The sequence below is a fragment of the Bidens hawaiensis genome, unplaced genomic scaffold (assembly GCF_021521415.1).
Source record: "Bidens hawaiensis isolate Kalapana, Puna unplaced genomic scaffold, B.hawaiensis_p1.1 tig00007310_1, whole genome shotgun sequence".
Lineage (NCBI taxonomy): Eukaryota > Viridiplantae > Streptophyta > Magnoliopsida > Asterales > Asteraceae > Bidens > Bidens hawaiensis.
In genome coordinates this window covers 774,046-788,251 of record NW_027491507.1, presented here as the reverse complement: position 1 = coordinate 788,251, position 14,206 = coordinate 774,046, and the positions used below count along the sequence as shown (strand labels likewise).

The 14,206-nt window shown below is 33.7% G+C and overlaps 1 pseudogene across 1 annotated transcript; it reads right to left on the bottom strand.

Annotated features, from left to right (window-relative positions):
- Positions 1–813: 813 nt before the first annotated feature.
- Positions 814–2,304, bottom strand: LOC143634966 (G-type lectin S-receptor-like serine/threonine-protein kinase At1g34300 pseudogene; annotated as a pseudogene). Its single transcript, XR_013153969.1, has 2 exons — positions 2,174–2,304; positions 814–2,067 (listed from the first exon to the last, which is right to left on the bottom strand). The product of XR_013153969.1 is annotated as a G-type lectin S-receptor-like serine/threonine-protein kinase At1g34300 pseudogene (transcript).
- Positions 2,305–14,206: the final 11,902 nt, after the last annotated feature.

Below are 14,206 nucleotides of genomic sequence, written 5' to 3'. Positions count from 1 at the left end.
GCAATAGTTAAAACAGGTCTTTATGTTTTTCAAGCGGTTTACAAACTGCTTTATTTTTTAAAGTGGTTTACGAACCGCATTAAATGTCTATTTTTCAAACTGTTTTAAATAAATAAAAAAACTAAATCACTGTAAATAAATTTCTTTTTACTAGTGTTGAGATTTCAAGAATACAAAAGTCAAAAGTTTATGGTAATTAAACCTTAGGAAATTCTTCTTTTGGCCAAGTTTGACAATATTACAATCTGTAAGGCAATAAATATACTTGACTGGTGCAGAGTAGAGGTGCACAAATCGGATTTTTTTAAAAAACCGGTTCGGTTAATAACCGGACCGGTTTTTCTTGGCCTGGAAAAAAACCGGTTTTTAAATAACCGGACCGGTTTATTAACCGGTTTTTTTGGTGCAAAACTCGGACCGGTCTAACCGGTTAGGACCGGTTAGAACCGGTTAATAACCGGTTTTTTTGAATTAACCGGTTTTTTTTTTAAATAACCGGTTAATAACCGGTTTTTTTCATAATAACCGGTTTTAAAATTAACCGGTTTTTTCCATAACCGGTTCAGTAACCGGTTTTTTCTCTAGAACTTGTAACCGATATACGAACCGGCGGTTACTAAACCGGTCAAACCGGTTTTTAAATAACCGGTTTTTGTAAAAACCGGTTTTCGGTTTAAACCGGTGAACCGGTTCACCAACCGGTTTTTTTGCCCATCTCTAGTGCAGAGGAATCTTTAATGTGGAAAAGTATTACGTTAGAGTAAAAAGAATCCATAGAGAAAAAAAAACCTGAAATTCGTGCATCACACAAGACGTAAATGAAACTAAAGATCGATCCAAAAATATCATTACAACTTTACCACAAGTGGCTTTTATTTTCAAAATGTTTTTCATGGTTATTCGGATGCCACTGTAATCTCATATTTCCTCATAAGTTGTGTCTCTGTGACTACAACTGATCTTGTTATAACTTCAGACGAAGACCAATCTGAAACATTGACATTCCACGCCATTTGAGCCAAAGAATTATTCGGCTCATTAGTCCGTGTAAACAAATGTGTGAATGGATTTGAAGGCTCAGGGACCACTAACACACCCTCCAACATTTTAACAATGAGGCTCATCACTGGCCTAGTCCTGGGACTATACTGAACACAACAAAGAGCCACCTTTAGCATCCTCTCCACCACTTCTTGATCCTTCTCTTCAATCCCACAAACTATCATCAAATCTTTCATTTGTTTCTTTTCGTATTTGCCCCACGCCCAAATTGGGAACCATTGTTGGCTATAACCGAGAGTCAAGTCCATGTTCCTCCTTCTGCCAATGATCTCAAAAAGGAGCATTCCAAAACTATAAACATCACATTTGTGTGTAACTTGAAGAGGCATCCACAGCTCGGGAGCAGCATAACCCGGGGTACCCCGTCCCCCTGTCATGGTTATGTGGGTATTATCCCTATTGCAAAGTTTGGCCAAACCAAAATCGGCAACTTTTGCACAAAAATTTGAATCAAGTAATATGTTTCCTGGTTTAATATCGTAGTGGACTATTCTTTGAGCACATTCTTCATGCAAGTATGTGATGCCTCTTGCAGTTCCCATTGCAATTTCATGAAGTTTGTCAAACCTAGCATATCCTCTTTCTTCACTTTAAACAGATGATTATCTAACGAGCCATTAGCCATGAACTCATATACAAGAGCTATTAAACTTGATTCAATGCAAAAACCATAAAGCCTAACAAGATTAAAGTGATGGGTTCTTCCCATAGTACTCACTTCTGCCATGAATTGTTCCTCTGTTCGCTTGTTAGAGGTTCCATTTAGTACTTTGACTGCTATCGGCTTGTTGTTGCTGATGATTCCCTTGTATACTATCCCGAACCCGCCTGAACCCAACCTAATGCTGAAGTTATCTATGGCTATTCTTAGTTGTTGAGAGGTGAACCGGATGGGCTTTTCCCTTTCCATGTCATCAAGGAACCGGGCCATGGCGATGGTAATAAATCGAGAATCGTCCTTCTCTATTGCCTTCGCATTCTCTTTCGACATTGCTTTTGCTGTTACTGTACAAATTGAAAGGCATATCATTAATATCTAGAATCAACTTGAATTTAAGTTATAAATGAGCATGGTCCCTCGGGTTTTTTTACTTGGTACAATTAAACTTACCAATTAGATAAATAACGCCAATCACAATAACTATTATAATAACAATAATAAGGCCAGCTGGAGGAGAACTATTTGTGTAAATATCACCAAAATTATATTCAGGATAAGAAGTGGGAGAATCAGAATCAGAATCATAATCATAAAAATCGGGAGAAGGAGAAGGAGAAGTGGTAACAGGCGAAGAGGATGGGGGAGGCATAATAGTAAGAACTTGGAACATTTTAATGGCCAATATAATTACACTATTCATAATCTGGGTTTATATAAGTTTCCAAGGTGACGTTTAAATATGTGGCATAGAATTTTGGTGAAGTTATCACTATAATGAAAACCATACGTTCATTCCTAATGGGCCAAGAAACATATACTTTTTAGTCTTGTTTTTGTTCATTTATGAAGACACGTGTTTTTTATTTAGTCATGTAGGCCATTGGTTTTTTGTCACCGTTTAGGTAGAATGATTTAACTGTGGGAGTAATGGGGCCAGGGTTGCAACCGCGCAACTTGGGGAGGGTGCATTGACCTTCCATGTAAGGGAATGCGCCAACTTATATAAAAGTTAAGATTTTTTTAAGAAAAAATGTGTTGACACTTAGTTGTAGTTGTATTTCTTTTAAAAAAAAGAAGACAATGACTCTTACTAAAAAGATCTCGTTCTGCTACTGGAGAGGCCTCACTCTTTGTTAAATAAACTTAAATATTTTATTTTGTAGTTTTAAACCCTAAAATCTATAAATGTATGCTTGTTAATTTGGTTTCAGAAGATAATAAAAACTTTGTAAACTGTAACATGATGATATAGATACATCTATATCCTGAACCTAATCAAGTAACATGCTTTGTCTATGTGGGTTTCAACTTGATAAATTAATTAGGTTGTACATTGTGCTTCTAAACATGAAACCCGGGTGTGATCATCTTTAATTTTTTTAGTAATTGTTTATAAATCAAGTTCAATTTCAGTTTATGTTTTTTGATCAATCAACTTTTCAAAGTTCAGCTTGACACCAACCACGTGTTCCTCATAGATACGATACCCTACTTACTCTAGCTATATAGTTTAATTAGGTTTTGAATGACTTAAACAACGGTCATCACACATGTAGAAAACAAATAGACCATAAAATGGTAGGATCGAGTATCAAATAAAAATACTATTAAACACAACCAAATAAAAATAGTTTTCAACAAATCGGCCTACATACACCAGTGCAAATCAAACCTGTAATGTTTTCAATAATTGTACCAAAGCAATAAATATACCGGCCTTCACCAAATCAATTGTCTAAGGAAACAATGAGAACTTTTTCTTAAATGTTGCAACCCAAATGAATAAGAGGAGACACTCAACACACCTTAATTATATATGAGGGAAGGGCTTTCTTGAGATAGTATAATTAATGTCTTTGTTAAAAGTCCTTGTGTTCCTTGAGTTCCTCTCGCAATAGGTTGTACTCATGGTTGAATCATGAAATTCAATAGGTTGCACTCATGGTTGAATCATGAAATTCAATAGGTTGCACTCATGGTTGAATCATGAAATTCAACAATATCCTCATCGACTGTGATAAAAAAAGGCTCAAAAGGTTTTGTGCTCTTGAAGAGAAGTATGGTGCTTGAGTTTGGATATACGGCAAGTGCATCACTTGAGATAATGAGCTAGAATATTAAGATTCATGTGTTTGCCACAAAATTGGAAAGATTGAGCATTAGGTAGGTCATGCCCCATGAAGAGACGGGTGAGTAGTTACCAAATGAGATAAATCTAACAATAATATTAAAGCAAAACCTATGGTCTACATGTCACTCAACTAAACTATCCACATATGCAGCCCAGTCACTAATTTGCCACATGTCCTTCTCCTAGGGTTCCCACATAGTTGCCAACTCATTCTATTTCCATGTTTAAAATTTCCACATAATTAACCATTTACTTTAATTCACAACATATTACAATGACACGCGCTCGTTTTACGATTATAACCCGGATTAATTTATTATGGGTATTGTTTACCCGTATTCCTTTTGTATTCTACTAGCCCTAATTGTTGACTTTCTCCATCGCTATTTCTTCTCATCAGCGCCTCCATCACTCTGTAATCCAACCCTCCATAATTTATCGCTCCATCGCTTCCCATTTCATGTTTTCTAAAGCATTTAGTTATCCAATCGTTCAATCATCTTCATGGTTCCATTTTATCCTTGTCATTTATCAATCAATATGTTAATTACAAGTTTTCATGTATCTAATCGTTCCTTTTGCTTAAGGTTCCAATTTCTCCATCTCATTCTTCAATGAATCTGTTAGTTGAATATTTATATATACAACATACACTGCTGCAATCGTTCGTTACTCGGCGTATCAAAAAACAATTTTTATGTTTATGTTATAATGTTATAGTTGTTAATGTTATATTCAGTTTTAATGTCTATATTATAATTATAATGTTACACTTTGGTTTCCTTGATCACATCAAAAAAACTATTTTAATGTCTATGTTATAATGTTATAATTTGTGTATGTTAAAATTTGGTTTCATAAAATTTATATATAAGATATGAATATGAATGATGTTGAGTTTTTTTTTTCAAATACACTACTAAAAATAGCTCCATTTTGACTTTTAATTTTCCGTAAGTTATGCATTTTTTTTATTATTCTAATTATAATGAAATAATAGTATTTTCATTTTCACATTATTTTACAAAAATAAATAACGATGTATTTATTATATAATATAGATGGAAAGACGCATTTCTCACATTGTCTTCATAACCTGCGTGTTTAGATACTCTTTACAATCAATGTAAGTTGTTCATCCAATAAATATATATTTAACATATATTACCTTCACAATTCATTGTTTTGTATACAACCAATGTTCTTTAATTGTTTTATTTCTTTTAGGGCTTAAGGGAGGTTCAAACTTTAACCATACTTAATGAATTTGATGTTCTCAAGACCTGCATCATTAAGGTTAGGGTTTTAAAAGTTTGGTCTGTAAAGAATAAGAGAGATGCCAGCAAGGACTTCTTAATTGAGATGGTGCTAATGGATGCCAGCAAGGATGTAACAACTCGGGTTTTCGAACTTATACTTTTACTCGGCTCGGTTCAATGCTCGGATTATTTTTATTAAATAAATATAATTGGCGTTTATCGAGCAAAATTGATTATTTTATTAATATATAATTATTTATAATTAAATCTTTATTGTTTTTACACTTTTAACTCAAAATACAAAGTTTAAACCTTTCGGTGTTCATCCTCAAAATTTAGGGTTCTAACTGTAAATATTGTTATAATCCATATTGTAAAGTGGGTATCCGTTACCAAATCCGACCCATATTCATGTTTCCTTGTACCCGAATCAAGGAATCAATCAATTAGCTGTCCATATTCGTTTATAATCAACCTTTGATTTAGGAAATCATTTTCGTATATGATTTGCGGCCTCACCGACAATGTAATTACGTTAATTACACCATTTTTTACTCGTTTTTCCTTTTTAAACCTAACCAACACCCTAATCTTGTTACACACGATAACATTGATATTAATCCAATTAATTTTGAGGATTCTTTCCTTGTTTTATGGCCGACAATACCCCCTATTTAATTGAATTATTTTAACTATTTACTGACTCGTTCATCGCGTCTTTTTGGCCGGTTTTGTTCATCCTCGTTCTCCCTCTTCTGTTTAGGTAATTGAAGGCAGATTTTTAATCGTGTTTTCATAAGGATTAAAAGCCCCAAACATGTTTTGATATTTTGCAAACGATTTGGGTTAATTGAAATTTCTAGGGTTGGTTATATGGGTCTGAACCAGATGGTGTTTATCTTTAAACGAGCTGGGTTTTGTTTTCACCTCACCATTTGTTCTGTTGGGTAATATGTGAGTTTGGGGGCAGGGGTCACGGGTTCAACACTCTCTGCACCCCGTTTCCTTTTTAAAATTTTCATTTATTTGTTATTTTCTAGAAATTATTGATATTTTAATAATAATAATAATAATAATTAAACAAGATTATTACACTTAAAACCGACCTTTTAATATTCGTAATTCATGTTTTCGTTCATATACATGTATTTTCTAAGGCACGTTTTCATTCATATATTTGCATAAGGGTACATATATATTATAACTTAAATATATATTATAACTTAAGAACTAACGTTTTAATAAATATGAATCTAAGTAATTTTATTTTAACACTATAAATAATATTTTATTAAGCTATGATTTCTTAAATCAAAATAATAGTTTAATTAATAAATCCCTAAATAAATTATATTAAATGGTTATCGTTTAACTCGTGTCATGATTAAGATCCTCATTTTAAGTATATCCTTTACTCTCTTAGGCGTTAACGTTCGCGTGTGATCCTCTTTCCTCATTCTCATCATCTTAGTCATCCTCGTTCATATTTAAGGTGAGTACCACATTCCCCTATTTTACTTGTTTTCTCACGTTTTGGGGACATATGCGTAAATTGTACTTTTTCATATATACTTACACACAAAACTGCAACTTTGTTTTATTTTTTTATCAACTTATACTTTACTTGTTTATGTGATTATATGCTTTCGCATTCGGAGAGGTCCAACATAATCTCAGTCTAGTATGATCATACGCCAGTCGTTATAGCTTTGTGATTCTCGACATCTCAGTTATACTTGCTCATTTGGTTAATTTGTTATAATCATATGACTTGTTGCAAATACTTATTTTCTATATGAACATTTAAACTGGTGTGTTGCTCACTCAACCTCGTGTTGACAAAACCATTCTATTTTCAACGCATATGCAAGTATTCGTTTGATGTGAAGTACAAGATCACTTAAGGATTTATGCTAGAAGAAAACTTAATGAGACATATTGTTATTGATTGATATATGTACTTGTGTATTTGGGTTTTGTATGGATGTTTGTTATTTGGAAATTTATTTAATAGATATCGAAACTTTTAATATTGCATGATAATACCTTGAGAGCTGTGACAATCAGTTCATGCCCCGGCATTTTCGCTGTAGATTGGGGTGTGACAAAGGACTTATTTAATTGTAAGATCATCAATTTTTTTTATGTTTAGCATACTTGCATAATTTAAAGGAGAGTGTTATAATTCAACTTTGGCATATAAATGGATTTCAAAAGTTTGAGAATATCAGAGGCAAACAGGCAAGGTAGTCGATTGGAAGAACTCACTGGAAATAGTGATGCATTGAACATTTGAGGTTTAAAAGTAAAAAAACTTGACCTAAAAAGTCAAAAACTAAATATCTGTTAATGAACCAATATCGGTAAGTTTGTATAGCGATATAGTTAACTTAAATGAGTTTGTTGAGCTCTATTGATTTATAAGTCATGTATAAGCTTTTATAATCTTCCAATCACATCATTGAAACTTAAATAATTAATTTTTACCTCACTTGTTCTACTAGCATGTTTGGTGTGATTTTGAAAGTCTTATTTTTAAGCATTTCGTAACTGGCAGCATACCCAATTGAAGGTTGCTACTATACACAACAGTTACAGGTGATGAGACCGAGTGCTCTTGAATGCACATTTCCATGTTTTACTCTTCAATATAAATGTGAGAAACTTGTTATTTTGAGTCCTCGGCCAATTATGACAAGCTCTTACAAGACTTTGTTATGATGTCCAATTTGTCATGTTTGTTTGTTATACTGTAACATTTCGGGTTTTTCTGTTTCTTTTCGGTTTTGTAATCATTACCCGACCCGGGTTCGGGTTCGGGTATTTTATCAATGAAGTTCGTATTTGTTTAATATTTTATTTATTTATTTATTTATTTTATTTTTATATAATTGATTATAACTTTGAACATCATGCAAAACAACCCTAAACTAACAAAATACCCACTTATCCACCCACAACCATAGATAAATTCAAGAATCAGCCGCCGATCTCATCCCACACAAGAGAAGGAAGAAAGATCCGAGATCTGGTGTGCTGGTATCTGAAGATGCACCAACAACCACAACAAGCCAACAACAACACAACTTCAACCTGAGTCGGATGTTTCTGAGACTCATGCTAATCCAAGCCCATCCACCGCTGAGCCTCAAATTCAAGATCAGATTTTTGAAGATTTTGCTCGCGAGTTTAACTTTCAGGCTGAATTTCAACATACTGTTGCCCCTTCTGGATCATCTGGTCCAGTCAATTAGGGTCAGTCGAGTTCTAGTGGTTCTGACAAGATTGCTCAGATTCTTGCCATGCAAGAGAAGTATTTACAGAACAAAGGTAAGAGAGTTGTACTCGAGGATGATCCCGTTGATGTACATGCGCTACAACATCAAGTCTTCGAACTCGAGCAAGATTCAGTCATCAAAGATGTTCGCATTCAAGAATTAGAAGCCAGCAACTCCGACAAAGATTCTAAGATCAAAGAACTCCAGTCCAACATGGGAGGACTGACTGCTATGTACCTAGATCTCCAGCAAAGACTCATTCAAAAGTTTGGAGATGAATTTAAGAACAATGATGATGTGGCTCCACGAACAACTCAAGTTAATCAGGGTGGCAGCTCTAGTATTTGCCCAGCTACAAAACAAACATAGAGGAATCTGAGACGTTGAAACAATATATGTCTGCACCTCCAATTACTAAAGAGAAGTCCGATATAATTCAGAAAAAGCTGTTGGTGATGAAGAACTCAAATCAGAATGTTGAATCATCTGATCATCCAGAGAGGTTCATTGTCACCTTTCCTAAAGGATTCTCAGATAAATATGGTGACCGTTCCGGAATTGTATCTTGGGGTTTTGATGCTGACAAAGATATGTGGTGGGTTAAACGAAAAGTCTGGGAGCATAGAATACTACAAGAAGATAAAGGACTTCGGGTCCTGGACCAAGGTGGATCTCACTGACCTGATTAATGCTCCATTTCACAACCCAACTCACAAAAAACAAGCAAAAGACTTCTGGAATTTCCTACGTCGTCAAGTTGACATTGGATTTCGCAATATCAAAACTGCTGAATCTTTCTTAAAGAAGGCTAAAGGGGTTAGAGATCCACAAACTGGAAAGACAATGGTGAATGTCATGTGGCCTGCAACAAAGAAAGCCACTCATATTCCTGTGTCTGACGCCATTCCAGATGGTACATTGGATAATATAAGATTCTGGATGTTCGATAGTGCAACTGCCACCGTTGTCAAGTTACAGAAGGGAAAAGGGCAATTCAGATTTGTTGATCCATGGGATTTTCTAAAGTTTGGAGAGAAAGATATTAAGACCCTTAGTACATTTCAGATAATAGCTGATCCGATTTTTGAAGCGGCTGCAAAAGAATACACAAGCATGGTAGCTTCCATTATCAGGGCCAAGTTTTGGGCAGGTGCTTTGAAAGACGCTGACATTGATTACATGGAGCATGACTGAGAACCAAGCTACAAACCAAGGGGGAGATTGTTGGGCCTAGATTTGATGGTTTGTACTTAGTTTGTCTTTTTTGTTTGGTGTTGTATGTAAACCGAGATCCTTATGGATCTTGGTGGGCTTTGGGCTTTGGTTGGGCTAGCATGTTGGGTACTCTCTCTCTCTCTCTATATATATATATATAGGTATTGGATCATTTCAAAAGTTTTTTTTACAAAGAGAAGTGCGAGAAGTGAAGGTGTAACTCCATTAATCCCTAATTTCACTTACTTTCTTATGTGTAGGTGCGTTGTGTAGGTGCATATGTATGTGTGTAGGTACGTATGTTTGTGTATGTGTTCGTATGTTTGTATATATGTATGTATATATGTATGTGTGTAGGTATATAGGTTTGAATGTGGCTCGGCACATTTATATATTTGTAGGTAGATTTAAATGTGTAATTAAGATATAAATACAACCAACCTACATATATGTATATAACATCATATGAAAGGGAGTGAAATTAGGGATTAATGGAGTTATACCTTCACTTATCGCACTTCTCACTGTAATATCACTTCTCGCAAGATCCATCCCCTATATATATATATATATAGAACTTATTGTATAGGGTTTTTGGTTGTTCATTCAGTTGGTAGTTTGGCCATGAAGGTTGTTTAGACGAGGTTGTAATCATAGTGCTTAACCACCCGACGTTTAATATAACGTGTGTTTTGAAGCAATTCCTTGTGTTCTACGTGTTTGTGTTATGTGTTCTTGAATCATCTAGTGTTGGATTTCCGCACCAACATCTAGATTCGTTGATATCATAATTGAAAGATCCGTCTTGAACCTTACAAGATTTGCAGCCGCATGAGTTGATGAAATCAGACAATGATTATACTTTTGGTTAAAATGCATATAATCTGATGATGTTTTGTAAAAAAATATGTTTCAGAATTTAGTATAATAAAGCATTTGAATACTTCTTGCTCATAAATGTCACAACTTTGATATAAAGAAATATTTTGCTATTTATTAAATATCAAATATTCAAGACATTTAAAAGCAATAATAGCCAAAAATAAGGTTCTTCAAGTCAAGCATTACAATGGTGACCAAATGACAATTTAGGTTCTTGAAAATTAATCAAAAAGATTTCTTCAATCCAAGTTGCAACTTGCAATGACATTTGAAATATTGCTACTATTATTCTACATCGAACTAGCAACATATATTTGAGTCTGCTCAAATCCAATAACATCAAACACTGAATCAGCCGTTGAAAGTCAAAAGTCAATGTTAACCAGCATCATGCATAGACGCGGGTGGCTACTAACGAATAGGATGGTACTGAGCTGATACTCTCTTGGGAGGCAGCTTTCGAAGAATGTAGAGCACGAGAGCCGAGGGCAGAATCTCAACCGCTGTTCAAGGGCAAAATGAGAAATATTATTAAGACGGGTCAACAAAGAATCATGAACACTTTCAAATTTAAGCAAACCAAACTTAAGAATAGTTAATATAAATACCATGTAGAAAATAAAGTTCAAAACCGGATGATCAAGTACGTCCAATGAAGCTTGTGAATCAAAAGCAGATACAACATCCTGCATTTGAAAAAAAATCAACTTCAAATAAACAAAAAATCACAGACAAACAACAATATTTATAACTAATATGCACACACTTGTCAATCAAAAGAGTATACTATTGCCATACCAAGTTACAGTTGAAAAAGAGTAATAGGATCTTACCACAAAGCCTCTTAAAAGATAGCAGGTAAAGCATATTTCCGTCACAAATCCAACCTACCATAAGTAAGTCAGAATCAGTTTTTCTCTACTTCTTTTACCATGAATAATGAATTAACATAAGTTTATGCTAAACATGTCGTACTCACATAGTACAGCGAACTCTGGATGGAAGAACCCTCTTCCTGATATTGATGTAAATTTGTCAAACTTGCACTCTACCGGTGATGTTTCCGATCAATTAGTACTTGTGGTCATAAAGATGGTGTAGAGAATACATGATCTATATTGTTTGATGTAGAAATCCTTCTATAATTATGTAAATTGAGATTAAATGAGTATAAATAATAAGTTGTGTAAATTTCTTATTAGATATTAAGGAAATAGTGATATTCGACATAAGTTGTGATAGCGTTAATCATGACTTAAGGATAAGTCAGAATTTAAATGAGTTAATCTATGAGACAAATTATTAAATAGATGGTATAATCAATGAGGTGATTTGATATGTACATGAGATTTATGAAAGCATGACAAATTATAATGTTACTTTGAGTATGGCAACTTGAAACGTGTTTGATAGTTATTGCTGATATTGAGTTACTTGAGATAAGTTTGACAATCGATCAACGTGATAACATGAGCATAAAGAATATTATTTGGTAAATAGGATATATAATAATGATTTTTAATCTTAATTTATAGTTTGATGATTAAGATGTGTATGATTAAATCCATAATAAAGTATTAATTGCTCTTGTTAATTTGTAAATGTGATAGTATGAATGTATGATGTATGAATACTGATAAAATAAGTAAATATTAACAGTTTAGACGGACTTGTGATAACTGAGCCTTGATGAATGAATGATTTGTATCCGATCAGGAGAATAAAAATGTTTTGAGTGTATGAGCAGATTGAATCAATAGATCTTGATTCAAAAATGATTTAGTAAATAAGGAATTGAATAGTTTAATAATAGAATAATAGAATAATTGATTAGTTAAATCAAATCATAATTGGTTCATATAAAATCAAACAAATAAAACAATTAACGAATGTTCTTCGAGGTGTTGGGTTTCCCATGAGCTTTCCATGGCATTTTGTTTCTCCAACTTATTAGCATACCAAAACCAAAAAAAAATTGTGTTAGCCGGCCTCCCATGAGCATTACATGGCAATTTGAATGGCCCAACTTAATTAACGAATCAACGAATCAATTGAGTTTGTCGGCCCATGAGCGTTACATGGCGATTTGACCGAATAAACGAACTCAAGGATAAGTAGTTGAAACGTCTCGTGTATCACCACAGATGATAATGCTCCAACAAAATATCGCAAATATAACAAATTGTGCAAATGTACAGTTGGCGTGTCTATGGCGTCCCATGGGTTTTACACCCGACTAGACATTTTAAAAATAATAAAACACAATAAAGGGTGTAACCGTTTAGCCGGTTACATTAAACGCTTAAAGTGTTGGTCGCATGACAATTTCCACTATGGCGTGGAATCTTGTCACACTCCCTAGTTTTAAGTAAAAAAAGAGCAAAAATAAAGCTATGAAATTCTCAAGAAAATTCCAAACAATAAAAGTCAATTTAATAAATTTAAATAGAAAGATTCTGAGGTTAAGGCATAGCCTCAGAGTTATAAAATATATTTTGAAAATGAGACACAGTCTTGGAGCAATAAAATATTTTGTGAGTGAAGCATTGTTTTGGAGTTGTGTGTGCATGACAATAAAGTAAACAATTAACTAAGTAGTTAAATAAGTATTTAATCTAACAAGAAATTTCGTAAGCTGTAAACAAACAAATAAAACACATCAGGTAAACAAATAAGCACGTATGGGGTTCCTAAGCATGTTACTAAGGCACCACTAACGACCTATCTTAAACCTTCAGCTCTGATACCAATCTGTCACGCCCCAACCTACGGCGGAAATGTCGGGGCGAGAACTGATTGTCACAGCTCACAAGGTTACTATCATGAAATTATAAAGCGACAATATCTAATTAATTTATTTATTATCAAACAACATTCATATATAAAAAAATAGAAAGAAAATTACAAATAGAAAACCAACTATTCTTGTATATGTTTTATCCTAAAGTCATCTCTATGTGAGCTTCAGTTCGATAAGCAATCCAAATCTATAACCTGCAAATGCGTATAAAATATATGTTTGTCAACAACACATGTTGAGTGAGTAGATCACCAGTTTTGACACAAATAAAAATGGTAATAATATATAATGATATAAGTGAATAAAAATAGGCAAAACTGCTATTTGTGAGTATAAACAATTAAACCATAGCACATACGTAAACAATCAACCATAAAGAAAGGGCTAAACCGTTACCATGCGAATGAGCATTGGTTACCAAAAATGAGGTGTCCGTGAAACCATTGCCAATGCGATCGGGCTATGGCCACTACGAGGGTCGTATGATCATATTATAATGAGATTATGTTGGACCTCTCCGAATGCGATTCAAGTAAGCAAGTAAGCAAATAGCAAGTAACAGGCAATCATTCAACTGATACATAACACAAAGATCACAGTTTGCGTTTGAGAAATAATAAGATAAATAATATGATAAATGGTACGCAAGTGTCCCCAAAACATTTGAAAACAAGTAAAATAGGGGAATGATTACTCACCTGATCGGATGAACGGAAATATAAATGATGATATGGGAAAGATGAACCCTTCGGGATACACCGACAAGGATTCCTAATTAAATAAAGATAATATGAATTAATTAATAATGATATAACATACTTTAATGAATTAAGATGTCGATGTGTTTTGAGTTATGTATTGTGGTTAGAATGTTATTAATTGATCAATGAGTTTCTATTGTTATTATTAAATCAATAT